Source organism: Pan paniscus, chromosome 1, assembly GCF_029289425.2.
Source record: "Pan paniscus chromosome 1, NHGRI_mPanPan1-v2.0_pri, whole genome shotgun sequence".
Classification (NCBI taxonomy): Eukaryota; Metazoa; Chordata; class Mammalia; order Primates; family Hominidae; genus Pan; species Pan paniscus.
Window position 1 is genome coordinate 55,212,522 of NC_073249.2, and position 21,848 is coordinate 55,234,369.

Here is a 21,848-nt window from a genome sequence, read left to right on the forward strand (position 1 = left end):
AATAAGTCAACTAGAGATATAATTCACACACACACACACAAACACACACACACACACAAATACTGACATAACTTCAAGTTCCTTTTGAGTTTTTTTTTCTAGAATGAGTAAATTTATAATTTAAATTGCATGTCCCATAGAAGAAGAAAAATAAGTTCTGAATAATAGCCTTTAAAGAATTGATCAGGGTAGTACCAATATTCAGGCCAATGGCAACTTCCTCTGCTACTCCAGTAAATGTATGTATATGTGTGTGTGTCATTTTTCTATGAGCAGAGAGTTTCCTAGTCATTTCTATGCTTCTTCCCCATTTGAAATACATTATAAAGTGCTGTGATGAGATATATCTATTACATGTTTTATTATTTATATTACATATGTAAATATATAAAAATGACATAGATTAAAGATATTATATTAAGAATATAATGGTTTTACATATATACATATTCATGTATATATAAAATCATTATATATACATACAATACATATTTATGTACATATAAATCATTATATATACATAAAAATATAATGTAATGTATACAATGTATATATATAAAATCATTATTTATATTGTACATTAATTTGTATATAAATTTGTATATTTATATACAAATATATTTGAGACAGGGTCTCAAAAAATATATATATATATAATTTATATCACATATTTCTTGTTCTGTTGCCCAGGTTGAGTGCAGTGGCATGATCTCGGCTCACTGCAACCTCTGTTTCCCAGGCTAAGAGATCTTCCCACCTCAGCCTCTGGAGTAGCGAGGACCACAGGCTTGCGTCACCCTGCCTGGCTAAATTCTTATATTGTTTTGGTACAGACAGAGTTTTGCCACATTTCCCAGGCTGGTCTCCAACTCCTGAGCCCAGGTGATCCATTTGCCTCGGCCTTCCAAAGTGCTGGGATTACAGGTATGAACCACCATGCCTGACCAATGGTTTTTATATTATACTGTGTAAAACAATTCATTAGAAGACAAGATATATCAACAGAAAGTGGGTGCTATGGCAAAATGTGGTTTAGTATCTAACGTTTTTTTTTTTAATAGGACGTAGGTAAAACTAATCTAGAATATTCATTTTGTATTTGTTAGGCCATGTATCTCTGTTTCCTTGCTTATGATTTTAAAATTATTGTATGTTTTTGAACCATATAAAGATAATAGTATAAAACACAAAAATGTGGCTCCTTTTTATCTTCAATTTAATTTAATTTCATTTTTGCCATGAAAATTACAAACAAAATTATTTGAGTAAATTGTTTAATAATGCTTGTTATAGGACAAAATTATCAACACTTTCTTATATATTGTTTACATCAATATATCTAAATGGCATACATGTTACACCCTTATTTTTCCTTTCATGCATTATTTATTAGCTTTTCATAATTGTACCATTATGATTTCACAATATTTTGGTAATCCTAGCCCTCTTTACATTCCATAAACATATAAGCATAAGCATTTCTTTTAATTTTGGTTGGATTATTATTCTAGGCTTATGATATTATGATTAAATAAATGTGAATCACAAAGTGCCAGGTAGTATTTTATCATTTCTTGTTTTGTACAACATTTTCTTTCCCCTAGAGTTTATATTTGCATTATATTTACTTTGTGTTCCTTATAAGGCATTAAAACTAAGAAAAACAAATTTCTTTTAAATATGCTTAAATACATTGGAATTATATCCATTTTACTTTTTAGAAGAAATACTTCCCATTGATCTTCTCTACCTTGGACAGCTCCCCCTCCAGTCCTGATGCACAGCGGCATCATGGGATTGCTTAGCACCCTTCCCCGGAATTTATTCTCACCACTCTTGCATTGGATCCTTTAATTTTTCTGGCTGTCATATCTTCTTTCTTTACAGTATTTTTGCTTTTGCCAAAGTAACTAGTTTTGAAAGTAAAACAAAATGGAAATATAAAGATAGGCACCATTAATAGTGTACAAATTCATGCCTTTCACGTTAGATATTGACTCTTTGGTTTAAAGTAGGAAAACATTGTTTTGATAGGATATTCAAGAAGCAATATCATTAATAATACTAAGAATCGATTGTCAATCTGATCTTGTAATGACTAGGGCAAAGCTTCTTTTCCTCTCCTTCAATACAGAGCTTTGCATTTTTCTTTCCAAAATGGAAACATTTAGAATAAACTCACATCTTCCAAGGGGGAATTCAAGAAACATGTGAAATACAATGAGGAAAATTTTTAAGGAAACATCTGATTTCTGATACAATTATGGAAAATATGCTTTCATTCTTTCTCTGGGTGAGAATTTATTGTCAACACAATAAATTCAGAATCATGAAAAAGAGTACTCATATTTGATAAATTTGGCTAGATAAAGCTAGATATTGTTCTTCTGCTTGATGATAACACTCAGAAAATATATTCCCAAGATGCTTCCAGAATCCTGGGAACATGAATTGGTGGGGTGCTTTTTTAGGCAGTTAGGTTAATTCTTCACTTGGTTTATTACAACTTAGCTGTGTTACTTATGCACCTGAAGCACAAAGGATTGATCAGGAGAGCAGGTCAGGAGGGAGATATAGAAGTATGGATTCTGAGGAGTTTGCAACAAACTAGGCATCGATAGCAACAGGCTTTTACGACAGGGAAGGCTGGTTATGATTGGAAGGGTGAAGTTTGGAAGAGATGATAGCTGTTCCATGAAAATAAAAAGTCTAAGGTTTTAGCGATTCACACTTCTTCTTGTCCCCATCATGTGTCTCAGAGTCTTACTTTTTCCCCTCCAATGTCCTTAGCCTATGGTGTGTTCTGATATAGCTGACACAATTGAGTATGAAGATGTGCTGCACTTTTACAACCACTACCTCAAGGATCTGAGCTTGGTCTGAAATCTTGTGTCAATTAACAACTTGAACTTCACCAACAAGCAGGCAAGGAAGACATTATTCCTGACTATTGCAATAGGGGACAAAAGCCAGGACTCAGTCTGAACTCAATTCTGTTGAAACAGAAAATTAAAAAAAAAATAGAAGAAAAATAAAAAGAGCAGTGTGAAGAGAAGATCATACTCAAGCAAAAAGGATTGATCAGGAGGGTATCAATCTGCATTTTCTAATTGGCTTTACCCAAAGAAAAGTGAACTTTTTCCTATCTTTATGACAGGAGTTAATTTTATAACTTGGAACAAAGCAACCAAACCCCTAGCTTAAGTTAGGCTTCTACCTTCCAACAGAGACTGGGAGATAGGAACACTATCTTTCTTGACAATTACTTTTTAAAGAGATGGCTCCAAAGACTTTGAGAACAACATTCCTCCAGGTTGTGAAAAAGGCAAGAGGATTTTTTAAATATTTACTAATTAGCCGGGCGCAGTGGCTCACGTCTGAAATCCCAGTATTTTGGGAGGCGGAAGCAGGTGGATCACCTGAGGTCAAAAGTTCAAGACCAGCCTGGTCAACATGGTGAAACTCCGTCTCTACAAAATATACAAAAAATTAGCTGGGCGTGGTGGCAGGTGCATGTAATCCCAGCTACTCAGGAGGCTGAGGCAGGAGAATCTCTTGAACCTAGGAGGCAGAGGTTGCAGTGAACCGAAATCACGCCATTATGCTCTAGCCTGGGCGACAAGAGCGAAACTTCGTCTCAAAAAAAAAAAAAAAAAAAGAAAGAAAGAAAAAAGAAAAAATTTACGGCCGGGAGCGGTGGCTTACGCCTGTAATCCTAACACTTTGGGAGGCCGAGGTGGGCAGATCACCAGGCCAGGAGATCGAGACCATCCTGGCTAACAGGGTGAAACCCCGTCTCTACTAAAAAAATACAAAAAACTTAGCCGGGCGGGGTGGCGGGCGCCTGCAGTCCCAGCTACTCGGGAGGCTGAAGCAGGAGAATGGCGTGAACCCAGGAGACGGAGGCTGCAGTGAGCCGAGATCACCCCACAGCACTCCAGCCTGGGCGACAGAGCGAGACTCTGTCTCAAAAAAAAAAAAAAAAAAAAAAAAAGTACTTATTAAAGGAGCAGACAAATAATTTACAATGACATTTTCTAAAGTAAATGCTGTAAGAAAAGTAGATTGGTGGGCTATTGTAAAGAAGATGCTTGTCTAAAGTCAAGCTGAGGGAAATGGTAAATTCCTCTTGGTCACATCTTCCCATTTTCTGTCTTACAAAAAAAAAAAAAATTAAGCCAATCAATCCTGACAAATGTTCACCTATTTTTTCCTATTTTTCATGGCTGAGTTCTTAAAAAATTAACTGCTTCCTGCATCAGGAATGAACTGAGTTTCAATATATGGAAGTATCATTTTTCTCATTAAAATGCTACCTGAATTACATACTATATTTTATATATTATTGAAAAATTGTCTGCAGTTTATATTTTTTTGTCTTAGTATGTATGCCCATTTTTACACCAGTAACAGAAGCTTTATGTTGCAAATTAATAGTATCTTAATACAAACTATTCCATGGTGTATTATTCCTATATTCCGAATATTCCCAGGCTGCCATTGCATTATTTTTATTACACATGGAGATTGGAATAATCTTAAAAGCTTTCAATTCCTCTCTCACATAAATTACTTAGGCTTTTATTTGAATTACATTAATTGTGTAAGCATGTGGGGGATAATTTGAGCTACTTCTTAAGAAATATGCTTGAGATATATAATGTTTTCTTAACAGAGTTTTAGTTAGGAGGAATAAGGTTCCGTGATTTACTGCACAGAATGGTGACTATAAGTAATAATGCATGTATATTTCATAATTGTTAAAAAAGTAGATTTTAAATGTTTTTACCAAAAGAATATATGCAATGATGAATTTGTTAGCCTGATTTAATCATTCTACATTACAACATATATCAAAACATTATCTTGTATATTATAAACATATACAATTACTATTCATTGATAAAAAAATTTAAAAATTACACCTGAAAAAAATATGACATATAGGTCCTCTTTGTGTTCTCTGTGAAGTGTTATGATAGTCCTCATGTGAGTTTTCACAACTGTATTGCATTTATATGTTGAAATATAATTGGTTATCTTATATGTTTTGGATGCATTTATATTATATCACTCATGCTATTTGGTTATTTGGTCCCTCTGTGGATAATCATGCTTTAATAATATAATAGGTCATTTGTCTAAGATAATTGTATCTTATTTTTTAGGCAATAAACTAAAGATGAATATGAGAAGGTTTAACCAAAACTTCCATAAATTATAAAGTGATCTAGAATAAACTCTAAAACATCATTCAAACTGTCAGCCAAACAGCTGCTGTACTAATGAGGAAAGGAGAATCTGATGTACAGTACATCTGTATTCCTTTTTCTGATCATAACTCATTAGAAAGTTTATCTGTTGACATCAAAAACTAGTTCTATAAACTATGATAGATGCAGTTAAAATAAAATACTTGCCATGTAGTTGTCTATAAATAAAACAAAAAGGTTATACAGGGGTTTATTTATACATATGAAGATGCTGTGCCATTTGTTTATTGATGGGCTTAATAAAATGCAGTTTAGTCAATTTGAAATTATGTAATTATATAATAATTATTTAAATTTTAGAAGTAATTATTCAGATGTTACTTGTATTTGATTAATTGGGTTTCCATTTACAAATGAAGCATTATTATGCTTCTTTCATCATAACTGAAAACATAGTTCATCTATTTTATAATTTAAAAAAATGACACTGCCAGATGTGGTGGCTCATGCCTGTAATCCCAGCACTTGGAGAGGCCAAGGCGGGTGGAGCACTTGAGATCAGGAGTTTCAGACCAACCTGGGCAACATGGTGAAACCCCATCTCTACTAAAAATACAAAAATTAGCCGGGCATGGTGGCATGCTCCTGTAATCCCAGCTACTCAGGAGGCTGAGGCAGAAGAATCTCTTGAACCCAGGAGGCGGAGGTTGCAGTGAGCCAAGATCACATCACTGCACTCCAGCCTGGGTGACAGAGTGAGACCCTGCAAAAAAAAAAAAAAAAAAAAAAAAAGACACAAGAAGCTATACTCATTTTTCAAGACATTCAGCAAGACATTACTATAGTTCAATGCATAAGATGTCATGAAATAATGGCCTTGGTTTCAACAATCTCAGGTATGTGTCTTTAAATGAAATATTCATTATGCTCTGGTGAAAACTGCAAATACCAAACGAAAGCACCTTTTTTAGACCCAGATATAATAGGATCAAGAAGTTTTGAAAGAGAGGATGCTCGCTTTACAAATGTGAGATAAGAACTGTTTCTTAAGAACTGTTTCCGAGGATTTTCTAAAACCCTTTGGCATCCTCCTGCTTTGATAATGTTTATCACTAGACATTATTTAGGACTGCAGTAATTCAGATCAAATGTCTACAGAAGAACACTTGCCCATTCATGGCATCTTCATTAATAAACTGACAACAACTCTGGCTTTGAACCTCTGAAACCAATGAACTCAGTTTCTAAGCAGCTTATGTAAATCTCTTTTTCCTAATGAAAACTCACCTTTGTTCTTCCCTCACCAAATGCACTGGTGGTGTGCCATTTCATGCATTCTAGATTATAATCCTTATTTCTATTCCTGAGTAAACCCAACATATTTAGAAATAATTTTATCTAGTGTCTTTTTCATATTGATACTATGATCTGATGTCATTACCCAACATGAGATTGAAAGGCTCTTTAGTGCAGCTGTGCTTCTTCTGTTCTATAGAACACACATTGCCAATCACAATTATGTGTAGTGTAGCTAAGGAAGACCTCTCAGAAAATGTCTTCATGAGATTAAATGCTGATGTTGATTGTATTGTACTTGAAGTATTAATCTGTCTTAGTCAGTTTGGAATGTTATAAAAAATGCCATAAACTGGGTGGCTTAAAAAACAAACATTTATATCTCATAGCCTAAGGGCTCCAGCATGGTCAGGTTATGGGATGGGCCCTTCTTCCTGGCTTGTAGACCACTGCCTTCTTTCTATATCCCTGCAAGGTAGAGAGAGAAAGCTGTCTACTTCTTTCACTCTTATCTAAGGATGCTAATCTAATCATTGTAGCCTTACCCTATTAACTTCATCTAACCTGAATTACCTCCCAAATACCTTACTCTCTAATACTATTACATTGGGAATTAATGCATCAACATATAAATTTTGGGGAGGCACATTTTGCTCGTAACATAATCTATGCATTTTCTCTATATTTTCACCACATTCTGTTCTCTCATTGGTAATCCAAGGTCAGTATTTTATATCCCCTAACCTCTATCTGGATCAAAATAAGGAAAAAGTAATGCAATATAATAAAGTCTCTACAGTAATAAAAACTCAATGAAATCAAGATTCAGTCTTCATCAAGTGCAATACAGAAAGATATCCATAAGAGTTCACAGGATTTATGTTTTTATTTCATTTTGTAGATTATGGTTATTTTGTTTATTTTTTTAATTATTGAAGCTAAGTTATACTAGAATTATGTGAAGCTGAAGGGAAATTAATGTGGAAAACTCACATTCAAAAGTGGAGAGACTTGAGGCCTAAATAAAAAGAAAGATGTTCACCCTCCAAGAATAAAAAATAAAATGGACATGATGTAGCACCTAAGGGTCTTCCTGTGTGGCTGCCTTACCACTTCATTGCCCATTAATAACCTAAAACTCTCCTTTATAACTCAGGTGTAGTCAAAATGTCTCCTCTTCCATTTATTCAATGAGGTTTTAAAGCAATTAGAACACTGTTATTGGTTTAATTGTGCAATCCCAAAGTTCATATGGTGAAGTCCTGATAGTCAAGTATCTACAAATGTGTTCTTATTTGGAAATATAGCTGTTGCTAGTGTAAATAGTTAATATAAGGTCATATTGGAGAAGAATAGGCCCTGAATCTAATATGACTGTTGACCTCATAAAAATGAAACACTTGAGCATAGACACACACACAGGAAGAACACCATGTGAAGGTTAAGGCAGAAATTGGATTGATGCAGAAAAAAAAAACAAGGAACACTCAGATTGCCAGCAAAAGCTAGGAAAGGAAGAAGGAACACACTCTCCCTCACAACAAAAGTATCCAGGCTTTCCAACCCTTGATCTTGGATTTCTGGCATCCAAAACTGTGAAGCATAAATTTTTGTTGTTTAAAGCACTCAGCTTGTGGTTCTTTGTAGTGGCATCCCTAGTAAACTAACACAAACTTTGTTTTAAGCAGTAATCAACTGGAAAATTAGCCTACTTGTGGAATACTGAGACATTCTCAGGCCCCATCCAGAGCTAACTCTGATTTTCTTTCTTTGATACAAGAATGTCTTTACAATGGACTGACACTATATTAATAATATCTTCACTTTTTAAAAATCTTTTTGAGTTGTGAAAATGGTTTCAATTCCATGCCTGATCAGTAGTGTGGAAAATATCCTTGATGATGAATACTTAATTGTATTCCTTTTTAACTCTGTGTATGTCTCTGCCCAGAACTGACCATGTCGGTGACTTTAGATAATTTACCCTAGTTAGCTCAATAATGACCAAACATGTTTAGTATGTAGCGAGCAGAGGAATCCTTAAGAATATTTTATATCTACATGTGTTACATCTTAGTGTTGCACATAAAAACCTTGGTCTCTTGTGTAATAGTGATTTATATTAGGATAAGTCAAAGTACTATACTTTTTTTTACCAAGATTTAAAGACTATACAGTGACTGAAACCTTACTTAAAGATTTTTAAGAGAATGCAACAATCCTTGGAAGTTTTGAAATTCAACATAAATTAAGATCTGCTTTCCTTATAAAATTATGCAGTTAGAAAAATAATTTGTATTATGTAGTCTAACTTACTCTAGTTCCAATGAAATTGAAAATTAATAATGTATGTATTTTAAAATCAATATAAATTTTAAAAATCTTCAAGGATTTTTTTGTCACTCAACATTGTAACATGTATCACGTAGTAAGTCTAGCAGCTTTTAAATTCCTGAACTTTTTGACATCATGAGCTTCCTATATGACATATTGTTTTAAAATTTCATGACATTTTGAAAGCTGTTATCATAATATCCTTCTGGGTTGTTTTAAAGCAACTGCATAAACACTGAAAAAATCTGTCTTTCAAGGGTAATATAGGATAAAAATTATTTATAAAAATAAATTTGGAAGCACAGAATCATCCTAAATCACAATTAGTGTTCCTTATTTATCTTTGACACTACGTGATAGTCTTCCCAATGACTTTAAAGTGTTAGTGTAGCCTCAGAAAGAGATTGAGTTAGCTACTGCCAGTGTAATTGACCCCCCAAAATGACACATAAAATATATACAAATTAAATATTTTTACACTTATTATTAACAATAAACAAAAAATGCATCCTGAAATGTATTAGTATAATCATTTTCATTGTTTTGAAAAACTAGAAATAAAGAGAACTTAAGAATACTGTAACTATTTTTAATTATGTGAAAAAAGCATAGCCCCTGATGAAGTTCTATAAAATTGAATAACAACATAACAATAAAAACAACATGCGATATTTAAAATGGTAAAGGAAATCAAGAACAAAGTCAATTAACGGCAGTATTCAGAATTGAATTTACAATAGGTTTGCTACATGATATCATCTATTGACATGATTCATTTGGATAAGTATTTTGACTTCAAAAAGTGTCATTTTTGCCTTTATTATTCTGTGGAACTCACTCCTGAAATTGTATATTTTGTTAAAGTATAAAATTTCTATCTGCAGTATAATTTAGTAATAATTAAAATTAGTAATTGTGTATTCTGATAGGTTCCCCAAACCCAGCATATAAGATTAGGATGATTACTTAGTTTGAGAGAACAATATAAGAAAAATACTTTATTTTAAATCTAGTGTTGTGGAAAAATTACGCTAAAACATAGCAGGTCGTAATAACCAACATCATTTGCTCACGATTTTTGTGAAACAGGAAACCAGACACAATTTAGCTAGACGTCTCTGACTCAAGTTTTCTCATGAAGTTTCGGGCAATCTGTCAGCTAAGGCTTTAGTCTTTTCTGAATACTTCACTGATAGTATGAATCTGCAACCTAGCTCATTCATGTGGCTATTGGCAGGCCCTGATTTATCACCCTATGGGCATCTCCAGGGGTTGCCTAATGACAGGGCAAGTGACTTCCCCTCAGACAGTCAATACAAGGGAAAGAAGATAAAACACCCAAGACAGAAAGTGCCATTTTTTCATAACCTAATTTCGGAATGATATCCCATAATCTCTGCCATGTTTTATTTGTTAGAAGTGAATCAATGAGGCTGGGCATGGTGACTCACGCCTTTAATCCCAGCAGTTTGGGAGGCCGAGGCGGGTAGATTACTTGAAGTCAGGAGTTCGAGACCAGCCTGGGCAAACTAGCAAAACCCCATCTCTTACAAAAATACAAAAATTAGCCAGACATGGTGGTGTGCACCTGTAATCCCAGATACTAGGGAAATTGAGTCAGGAGAATCTCTTGAACCCGGGAGGAGGAGGCTGTAGTGAGCCCAGATCTCACCACTGCACTCCAGGCTTGGCAACAGATTGAGACAAAAAAAGAAAAAAAAAAAAAGGAAGTGAATCAATGAGTCTAGCCCACTCTAAGGGCATAAGGGAATTATAAGGGTCCCAGTAAAAGAAGATCACTGGGGGTAACCTTAAAGTCAGTCTATCACAAACATTAGAGTCCACATATGTGCCCAATAACTACTTTAGCAACATAAAAGGTACAAAGGTGTTTTAAAAATAAAATTTAACATGCACACATGCATATATATGGCATTCTACAGTTGTTTTAAAATATTGTATATTTTATAACACTTTTTACATGTTAAATTAGATAATATACTGAATGCTAGGAAAATAAGTGAAATTAGGATCATGATACAAGGAAAGAAGACTCCTGGTTTAGGAATTCACAATAGCAAGGCAGTGGGGTAATAGTCTTACTTACATAAAGCCCAAGGCTACGTAGAATTCATTCAAGAGAGACCTCATTTACAGCCCCTAAAAGTAACAACAACAGCAACAACCAATATTAGCTCTAGAATTTAACTTCCACTTTTATGATGGAAACAATTCAAGGTAAGTCATGAAGAAGGAGAGAGAAATTCTCTGAGTCTCTCATTGCCCTTTGTTAAGACATCACTTTATTTTCAGCATTTAATACTGTTTCTTGAATTCTTCTAACTAAGTCTATCATTATTTCAAATATATTTATGAGGATGCTGTAAAAATAAAGAGTAAATCTGACTCTCAAGAGAATAGCTATCAAAATTAATTGCTATAATTTTCACATTTATATCTGACAAAAGTGATTCTCCTAATTAGAGATTAAAAGTGTTGAAGTTAAAATAGGCAAAAAATCATTCAAGCATCATTGCATGGAAAGAGAATTACTGAAAAATTTAAAAACTAGACACTTCATAACTTACCTCTAAATATTAAATATCAGAAAATACTGGTATAGATTGACTGGAATAAAGATTTGTGATCCATAGATTTTAAAGTTAACCAGATTCCATTCATATGTAATAAAACAAAAGAAATACATGATAACAGATTCAACAATTGAAGGAACATAGCCCCTATTTACATTTCTTGAGGGAAAAAATAAAGCTTTAATCCATCTATTTATAAGAGTAGGCAATACTAAAGCATTTTAGAATGGAAAAAATTATAGTATAAAAAGACATACAGTAACCATTGAAAGGAAGTAAACATTGTAGTATATCTGAATACATGTTATTAATGTGGAAACAAAGCATAATAGAAAAGCCATACATAATTTTTGAATAAAAATATGTCAAACCAAATAAAAATGTAATATTACAATGTGTTTTTGATGTCTCACATATTGCCAATAAATAAGAGTTTTACAAGGGCATGGGAAATAAAGAACTTACAGGTTTTGAAAATGCATATGTGACTACCTATAGATATGCTTTTCTTTGCCACTAAAATTATGTAAATAAAGGTAAAATAATTTAAATTGTAAATCTACTACTCGAAATATAGAAATGTGATTTTCAATTGCTAGTGTTCAGTAACATCCCTATATCCCAGTCCAATGAGGTACTTCTGGTTTTTACTTTATCTATATTCATGCAGTGTTTGATGCATGAATCAAACACTGCACCAAAATATTAGCATTTCCTTTCTTCTAGGAAAGATCTTTGGCTTCCATAATGCCATGCCCTCTAGCTTCTCCTACCTCTCATTCTCATTTTTCTTCCTTGGAACCAATTATCCTTGAACACTTCTGAAATGTTGATGTTTTCTAATGTTCCTCCCTTTGCCTATTTCTCAGGTTTTAGCTATCTGGGTCAATTCAAGCTTATGTTAATATCTACTTAGAATATGTTGATTGCTCTGAAATAGTATGCTTACATCTGATTTTTGCCTACAAATCCATATTCAACAGGTGAGACACCACCATCAGTATTTTCCTTTAGTACTAGAAACTAAACATATTCCCAACCAAAATAATTAAAATATATATATATATATATATATATATATATATATATATATTCCATATTACTGGGGAAATATAATAAAAAACAGTTTAAAAAAATAAACACTGTGATTTTTTTGTTTTGCCAATCTGCACTTTTTTTGACATTGTTAATAAATTTCAAGTGTGTTTTTAATTTTTACTGTCATTAAATTTAAAAAAATAAAATAAAATGTAAAAACATGCTGAATACTTCCTAAATTGTTGAATTTTTAAAATTAAATCAATTATTGAACATATGTTATAAATGATAAAAGAAAAGCAAAATAAAAAACCATATAAATACACCAAAACATTATAATGTGCAAGTAATATATATACTTTACAAACAGATGAAAATAAATTTAAGTTTCCTATTAAAATGAAATAACTTTAAGTAAAATTTAAATTAAAGCTCTATGATTTCAATTATAAATACATCTATAATATAATGATCTAGAATATATATAGGCGAGAGTAGTACAGAAGGCTTTAAATTTTGCCTATAATGAACAACATTGCATCTCACTAGTCCACTCACTAATAAAACTAGAAAAACTGAAAAAAAAGGACATTTTTCTTTGAAGTCATCAGTAAACCACCAGCATAACAAGTATTTCAGGGACCAAAGTCCTGAAGATAAAGGAAAGACACTGAGGTAAGAAAAATATTTGGTTTCAGTTTATCTTCACCATATTTACTAATTATATAAAGACTGAGGAGAGTCTGAGAAGTTGAGCAAAATGTATGACAGTTCTATAGGTTCACAGGAACAAAACTGGAGTTTAGGAGCCACTAAGGAACAAGATAACTGATAAATACTTCAGGATTCTTAATCGGACCATAAAGGGCAAAGCAAAATAGTCCAACTCATCATAAAACTAAAACTGTTTTTAACAAATTCATTTTAAAATTTGATTGAGTATTATTGTCTCCACTTGAATGGTATTTTTTCTAAAATCAGAAGAAACTCTGATCTAGTTGAAGATAATCTAATTCAAAAATTATCTGCACTTCAAATTTTCCCTAAAGATTTTATACGTGATAGCAAACATGTTTCATCCTACATGTCTAATCAAAACTAATCAGATTCCTAAAAATGCATGAGTTGATAAAAAAAGAAAAACAGATAATATAATTCCACAAGAAATTTAGATATTTGAATTATACGCAGTGATAAAAATAATTGTTACTACATTGTTCTAGTAAATAAAGAATAAAATTGAGACGAGAAGAAATTTAGAAGTTCTAAAAAGTAATTAAATAACTGAAATTGTTAACCCAGTAGACTGATATAATACTATATTAGATGTAGCTAAAGAAAAATTTAGTGAACTGGAAGATAGGTAAATAAAAAATGTAGGGCCAGGAGCAGTGGCTCATGCCTGTAATCTCAGCACTTTGGGAGGCTGAGGCAGGCGGATCACAAGGTCAGGAGATCGAGACCAGCCTGGCTAACATGGTGAAACCCCGTCTGGACTAAAAATACAAAAAATTAGCCAGGCATGGTGGTGGGCGCCTGTAGTCCCAGCTACTCAGGAGGCTGAGGCAGGAAAATGGTGTGAACCAGGGAGGCAGAGCTTGCAGTGAGCCGAGATTGTGCCACTGCACTGCAGCCTGGGTGACAAGGCGAGACTGTCTCAAAAAAACAAAAAAAAATGTAGATGGTCATGCATATATTGAAAGAAACTGAAAATAGAGATAAAAGCATAAAAGCATGAGATGTGTATGGAAAATGGCAAATCACAATCATACATATAATTAGAGTTCTAAAAATACAGAAGAAAGAAAATGTAACAGAAGTACTTCTTGGATTAAAAAATGAAGGCAAATTTTTCAGAACTGATGCCATATAGTAGTGATACTTGAAACTAAAGTTTCAAGTTAATAGGAAAAAATATTGAAAAGGTATACATATATAAATAATTATTAATAATAATTAATTGAAAATAAATTTCAGATTGAAAAAGCAAATAGAATCCAGAAACAGGAGAAATAGAAACTAGTAGCTAATAGAAAATTATAGCAAATAGAAAATCTAAGCATAGAAATATGAAATTAATAAAAATGTGCTTACATTAAATATAAAGAGTAAATATTCCAATTAAAAGACAACGATTGTCAGAATAGATACAAAAGTAAATTAAAACAAGTCTGTGTTTCTTACAGGGTACATACTTTTAATATGAGAAAGTTCAAAACCAAAAGAATAAAAAAAAGCCATGAAAACACAAAACACAAGAAAGCTATTGTAGCCATATTAATGTTAAACAATGTCAACATTAAGGCGAAGGCATCGCTAACAAAAAAAATCAGTAATTCTAAGAGTCAGTCCTCTAGAACATAAAACCCCTAGACATGTGATACATCCTATGTCATAGTCTCAAATATGAATAAAATAATAAATGCAAATGGAAACTCAGCCTATGTTCAATCAATATGTAAAAAGAGTAATTACGATGTTAGGGTGTCGATTTTAGATCTTTCCCTCTTTCTCTTGTGGACATTTAGTGCAATAAATTTCCATCTAAACACTGCTTTAGTTGTGTCCCAGAGATTCTGGTACATTCTGTCTTTGTTCTCATTAGTTTCAAATAACTTATTTATTTATGTTGTAATTTCATTATTTACCCAGTAGTCATTCAGGAACAGGTTATTCAGTTTCCATGTAGTTGTGCGGTTTTGAGTGAGTTTCTTACACCTGAGTTCTAATTTGACTGCTCTGTGGCTTCAAGACTGCTTGTTATGATTTCCATTCTTTTGCATTTGCTGAGGAGTGCTTTACTTCCAATTATGTGGTCAATTTTAGAATAAGTGTGATGTGGTGCTGAGAAGAATGTATATTCTGTTGATTTGAGGTGGAGAGTTCTGCAGATGTCTATTAGGTCTGCTTGGTCCAGAGCTGAGTTCAAGTCCTGAATATCCTTGTTAATTTTCTGTCTCATTGATCTATCTAATACTGACAGTGGGATGTTAAAGTCTCCCACTATTATTGTGTGGAGAGACTAAGTCTTTTTGCAGGTCTCTAAGAACTTGCTTCATGAATCTGGTTGCTCCTGTATTGGGTGCATATATATTTAGGATAGTTAACATACCATGTTCATGGATAAAAAGAATCAATCTCATGAAAATTGCCATATTGCCCAAAGTAATTTATAGATTCAATGCTGTCCCCATCAAGTTACCATTGACTTCCTTCACAGATTAGAAAGAACTACTTTAAATTTCATATGGAACCAAAAAAGAGCCCATATAGCCAAGACAAGTCTAAGCAAAAAGAACAAAGCGAAGGCATCACAGTGCCAAACTTCAAACTATACTACAAGACTATAGTAAACAAAACAGCATGGTACTGATACCAAAACAAATATATAGACCAATGGAACAAAACAGAGTCCTCAGAAATAACGCCACACATCTACAACCATCTGATCTTTGAAAAACTTGACAAAAACAAGCAATGGGGAAAGGGTTCTCTATGGCATAAATGGTGTTGGGAAAACTGGCTAGCCATATGCAGAAAACAGAAACTGGACTCGTTCTTTCACCTTATACAAAAATTAACTCAAGATGGATTAAAGACTTAAACATAAGACCCCAAATCATAAAAACCCTAGAAGAAAACCTAGGCAATACCATTCAGGACATAGGCATGGGCAAACACTTCATGACTAAAACACCAAAAGCAATGGCAACAAAAGCCAAAATTGACAAAAGGGATCTAATTAAATTGCAGAGCTTCTGCACAGTGAAATAAACTATCATCAGAGTGAACAGGCAACCTACAGAACGGCAGAAATTTTTTGCAATCTATCCATCTGATGAACTCTAATATCCAGAATCTACAAGGAACATAAACAAATTTACAAGAAAAAAACAATCAACCACATCAAATAGTGGGTGAAGAATATGAACAGACACTTCTCAAAAGAAGACATTTATTTGGCCAACAAACATATGAAAAAAAAGCTCATCATCACTGGTCATTAGAGAAATACAAATCAAAACCACCATGAGATACCATCTCATACCAGTTAGAATAGTGATCATTAAAAAGTCAGGAAACCATAGATGCTGGAGAGGATGTGGAGAAATAGGAACACATTTACACTGTGGGTGGGAGTATAAATTAGTTCAACTGTTGTGGAAGACAGTGTGTCAATTCCTCAAGGATCTAGAACCAGAAATACCATTTGACCCAGCAATCCCATTACTGGGTATATAACCAAAGGATTATAAATCATTCTACTCTAGAGACACATGCACACATATGTTTATTGCAGCACTATTCACAATAGCAAAAACTTGGAACCAACCCAAATGTCCATCAATGATAGACTGGATAAAGAAAATGTGGCACATATACACCATGGAATACTATGCAGCCATAAAAAAGAATGAGTTCATGTCCTTTGCAGGGACATGGATGAAGCTGGAAACCATCATTCTCAGCAAACTAGCACAGGAACAGAAAACAAACACCACATGTTCTCACTCATAACTGGGAGTTGAACAAGGAGAACACATGGACACAAGGAGGGGAACATTACACACAAGGGCTTGTTGGGGATTGAGGGGCTAGGGGTGGAATAGCATTAGGAGAAATACCTAATGTAGATGACAGGTTGATGGGTGCAGCAAACCACCATGACACATATATACTTATGTAAGAAACCTGTACGTTCTGCACATGTATCCCAGAACTTAAAGTATATATAAAAAAGAGTAATACATTATAATTATATATAATGTGTTCCTGAAATACATGATGAGTACAACAGTCAGACTTCAAAGTTATTTATCAAATTAACAAAAGGTGGAAAATTCATAAAATAATTCCAAAATATGAAGAAAAATGATAGGATGGAATAGGTTCAAAGGAACAAATAAATAAAAAGTCCTCTGCAAGCTGGAAATAAATGAGAACATAGTTAACCTGATTAAGTATATCTACCAAAATAGCCTGTAGAAAGCAGTTTTTTTAATGGCTATATTTTAAAAGATTTTTCATAGCTAGAGTTTCCAAAATAAGTATGACAATAGCCTGATCCTCTTTATTATTTCATTGGATGCTATAGCCTATGCAAAAATAACAACAGTTGTGGTAATAGTTATAATAATTATTGTAATTATAATTATTTTTATTATTATAGCAGGTTATAGAAATTAGAAAAAAGTATACTGCTAGATGGCAATATTGTGGGATGTCATTATGACCTTCCAGTATGTAAAAGTACATATAGCATCCCTAAGAATAAAAGAAAAGCTAGATAAATTGGATTTTATTAAACCTATCTTTATTGAAGATGATATGCTTTTATCTATTGGAAGCTTAAAAAATCACACAAAAAAGTTATTAGCATCAATAAATGATTTAAATGTGTTTACAGGCTCCAAGTTCAATATGCAACAACTATATTTCTGTCTATCAGAAAAACATCTTTCTAAAATAAAATTATAAACAAGATATTTAATATAATTAAACATTTGAAATTAGCTAGGAAGACATGCCACAAAAGCCTGTTTAACAATAAAAAAACTATGTTTTTGTGAGACTATAAAGAAAACCTTAATGTATAAACTAATTAACTATATTAATGAATTGAAAGACTAAGTATGGAAAAGGCACTAATTTTGTCTAAATAACAAAAGAATTTAAATATATTCACAGTAAAATTCCAGTAGTAATTTTATAGGAACTGTCAAAGAGATTCTTAAATGTATACTGAAATACAAACATACAGAAATAACCAAGAAAACATCAAAAATTAAAAATACTTGGAAGAGTAAGACTACTATATAATAAAACCTGTAATTAATTTACAGTAATTAAGACGATGATTATCTTGATTCTTTGTTTTGTTTTGTCAAGATTAGGCAAATAGAAGAATGACATACAATAAAGAGTCAGAAACAGACCTCTACCCATATGAATACTTGCTATAAGAAAGATAACACAGCAGAATGTTGAAGAAAATGGCTTATATGGCCAATCAACATATGAAAATGTGCTACTAATCATTACTTGTAAGCAAACTGTGAATTAAAGTCAAGATAAAATTGCATGCCCTTCAGAAAGGCTAAAATGAACATGATAGGTGATAGATAGATAGATGATAGACAGATAGATAATATATAGGTAGAACGAATAATAAAAATATCAACTATTGGCAAGAATATAAAGCAACATGAACTCCACTAAATTGATAGTATTTTTGTAAATGTGTAGAAACACTTCGTGTGTGTGTGTGTGTTTGTGTGTATTCTTTTTTACAATCTCAATTCATATTATATGACTTGTAATTTCATATTATTTATGAATTAATTTAAAGCAGTCGTTATATCATTAGTGCCTTGTTTTTCAAGAAATCCTTCTCCTACTCCAAGACAATGAAGATAGTTATTAATATACAATCTAAGTGATACTGTTTTATTTCACATACAAAAGATTTACCTAAAGTTAAATTTCATGGAATCCCTTACAGTATTTAAAATAAATAAAGCACATAGTTACATGGTTGATTCTTATAAATGTATAAATCCAATTATATAAATTTCAAAAGTAGGCAATACTATGTATGGCGTTAGACTTCAGTTTAGCTATCTTCACGGAGAACACAGGATGTTGTAATTAGAAGCAGGTATCAGAGGTTTCTGAATCATTGGTAAAATACTGTGTTTCTTGTTCTAGGTTGTGGTCACATGTGTGAATTGTTTACTCTGTGAAAAGTCATTGAGTTTGATGTGTACAATGTTTATACATGTTTTATTTTGTATGAAAATTTAAGTAAAAATTAACTGACAGGGGCCCTATTTCAAAATGGCAAGTTATGCACACATGTTTATTCCCAGACCCAGTTAAAATTACATTAGTGAGTGAAAGAGGCGTCAAACCTTTTCAATAAATAAAGTTCTTGAGAAATCATGAAATTATAATAAACATGATTGCTTTGGTTAGCATTCAACATCGTGAGTAACCTAAAACAGGTATAGAATTATTTCTCACTGTGTTTTACAGACCATGGCGATTGTGTGGGCTTGATGAAATCTTCCTGGAATGAGCCTCCTTTGTTTTCCCTCAGGCATGGTCTTCCTACTCATGGTCCAAGTTGGTGACTCCTCCTAAAAGAGTGGCTCCTGCCAAATATCCATACCTCAAGCAGTTGTTAAGCCTGAAGCAAAATACGAAACCCTGTTATTTTCTCTCATCCATACAATGGTGAAAATCAATATACTCCTAAATGCAATATGGTTTAAATAAAGAAAATAATTAGTGGCACAAAATTGTTAGATACTTATAAATTTAACAATATACAAATAAAATAGAATAAGGGAAAAGATAATGAAGCTCCATCTGTTTTAAGTACTCTCCCTAGAAACTCCACGCAATAATCTTGCTTAAATTGTATTGGCCAGAACTTGGTCATGTAACCAAAACTAGTTCCAAAAGAAGATGGAAAATGCTGTCTTCTAACCGGATAACAATAAAAAGAGGAGAATAGACGTTCAATAAGCATAAAAGTCTCCATACTACATGGGTGAACATAGAAGAAGATAGGGTTGTAGAAGCTATAAAGTAGAATGAAGAAAAATACAGCTAAGGCAGTTTCTAGAGCCTGGGTAGCAATGGAATAACTAAATTCACTTGCATAATGGAGGAGAGGCTTATGTCTTAGAAATATGTAATACGGCCGGGCGCCGTGGCTCACGCCTGTAATCCCAGCACTTTGGGAGGCCAAGGCGGGTGGATCACGAGGTCAGGACATCGAGACCATCCTGGCTAACAAGGTGAAACCCCGTCTCTACTGAAAATACAAAATTAGCTGGGCGTGGTGGCGGTGCCTGTAGTCCCAGCTACTCGGGAGGCTGAGGCAGAAGAATGGCGTGAACCCGGGAGGCGGAGCTTGCAGTGAGCCGAGATGGCGCCACTGCACTCCAGCCTGGGCGACAGAGCAAGACTTCATCTCAAAAAAAAAAAAAAAAAAAAAAAAAAAAAAAAAAAAATATGTAATACAACAGGTTGTAGGAATGAGACCTAGGATGTAAACAGCCTGGGTGACAGAGCGAGACTCCATCTCAATTAAAAAAAAAAAAAGATATTTATCTCCAAGCAAGAAATTTAGATATATGTTTTCTAAAAACAAACTGAATGAACTGGGTCAATCAAAGTAAATCGCATGCATATTAGTTCACCAAGACGAACTCTTCTGCATTTTATTATGGAATGAACTACAGGGTTCTGCCCTCTTCCCAGAACAGTATTTGGAAGTATGTCACTTAAAAAACATAAGCCATTTTCATAGAACTCTAGATTATTCTTTCAAATTACCACAATTGCTGTCAGTTTTAATTTCCTGTCTTCTCTGAAAACTTCTACAACTTTCCATGCTAAATGCTAAAACTCTTATAAAGGCTCACATTTTATGCCTAACTTTCTGTAGTATCATCTTGCTATTTGGCTTTCGATTTTCAGTCTTGCTTCTCTCACTTTCCCCACTACCATTAATTTACTATTGTGATCTTTTGCATACACGCATCAAAGCATATCACACTACTTGCTTTAAAATCTTATTTTTTGGCCAGGCGCAGTGGCTTGTGCTTGTAATCCCAGCACTTTGGGAGGCCGAAGAGGGCGGATCAGGAGGTCAGGAGTTTGAGATCAGCCTGGCCAACATGATGAAACCCATCTCTACTAAATTAAAAAAAATGAGCCAGGCGTGGTGGCTGGTGCCTGTAATCCCAGCTACTCAGGAGGCTGAGGCAGGAGAATTGCTGAGAGGTGGAGTCTGCAGTAAGCCGAGATCGTGCCACTGCACTCCAGCCTGGGCGACAGAGTAAGACTCTGTCTAAACAAAACAAAACAAAACAAAACATTTGTTTTGTTTTGTTTTTCTTTTCTACGACATTTAAAATGCTTACTTAATAGCTTACCTGGCTCAGGAATTCTTAAATTATCTAAATAAGCTAAATAACTTTTCTATCTTATCACTTTTAAGTACTCCTTCATTCCATTTTTTCAACACCTCACCATCCAACATGTTCTCTTTATCTATATTGATTTTCTCTGAGGTCTCTGAAGAACACATTTTCTACCTATAGAGGTTTACAAGATGCCTGAAATGTTAGCCCCACTCTCAATTTTTTGCCTGGTTAACCTCAATTTAATGTAACTATTTCTTTTTTTTATTGTATATAGTTACTGTGTAAAAAATGATGTTGTGATATCTATATATACTGTGAAATGATTATTAGGGTCAAGCAAATTAACATATTCATCTTTTCGCATAGTTTCTATGTGTGTGTCTGTGTGTGTGTGTGTGTGTGTGTGTGTGTGGTAAAAGCACTTGAAAAATACC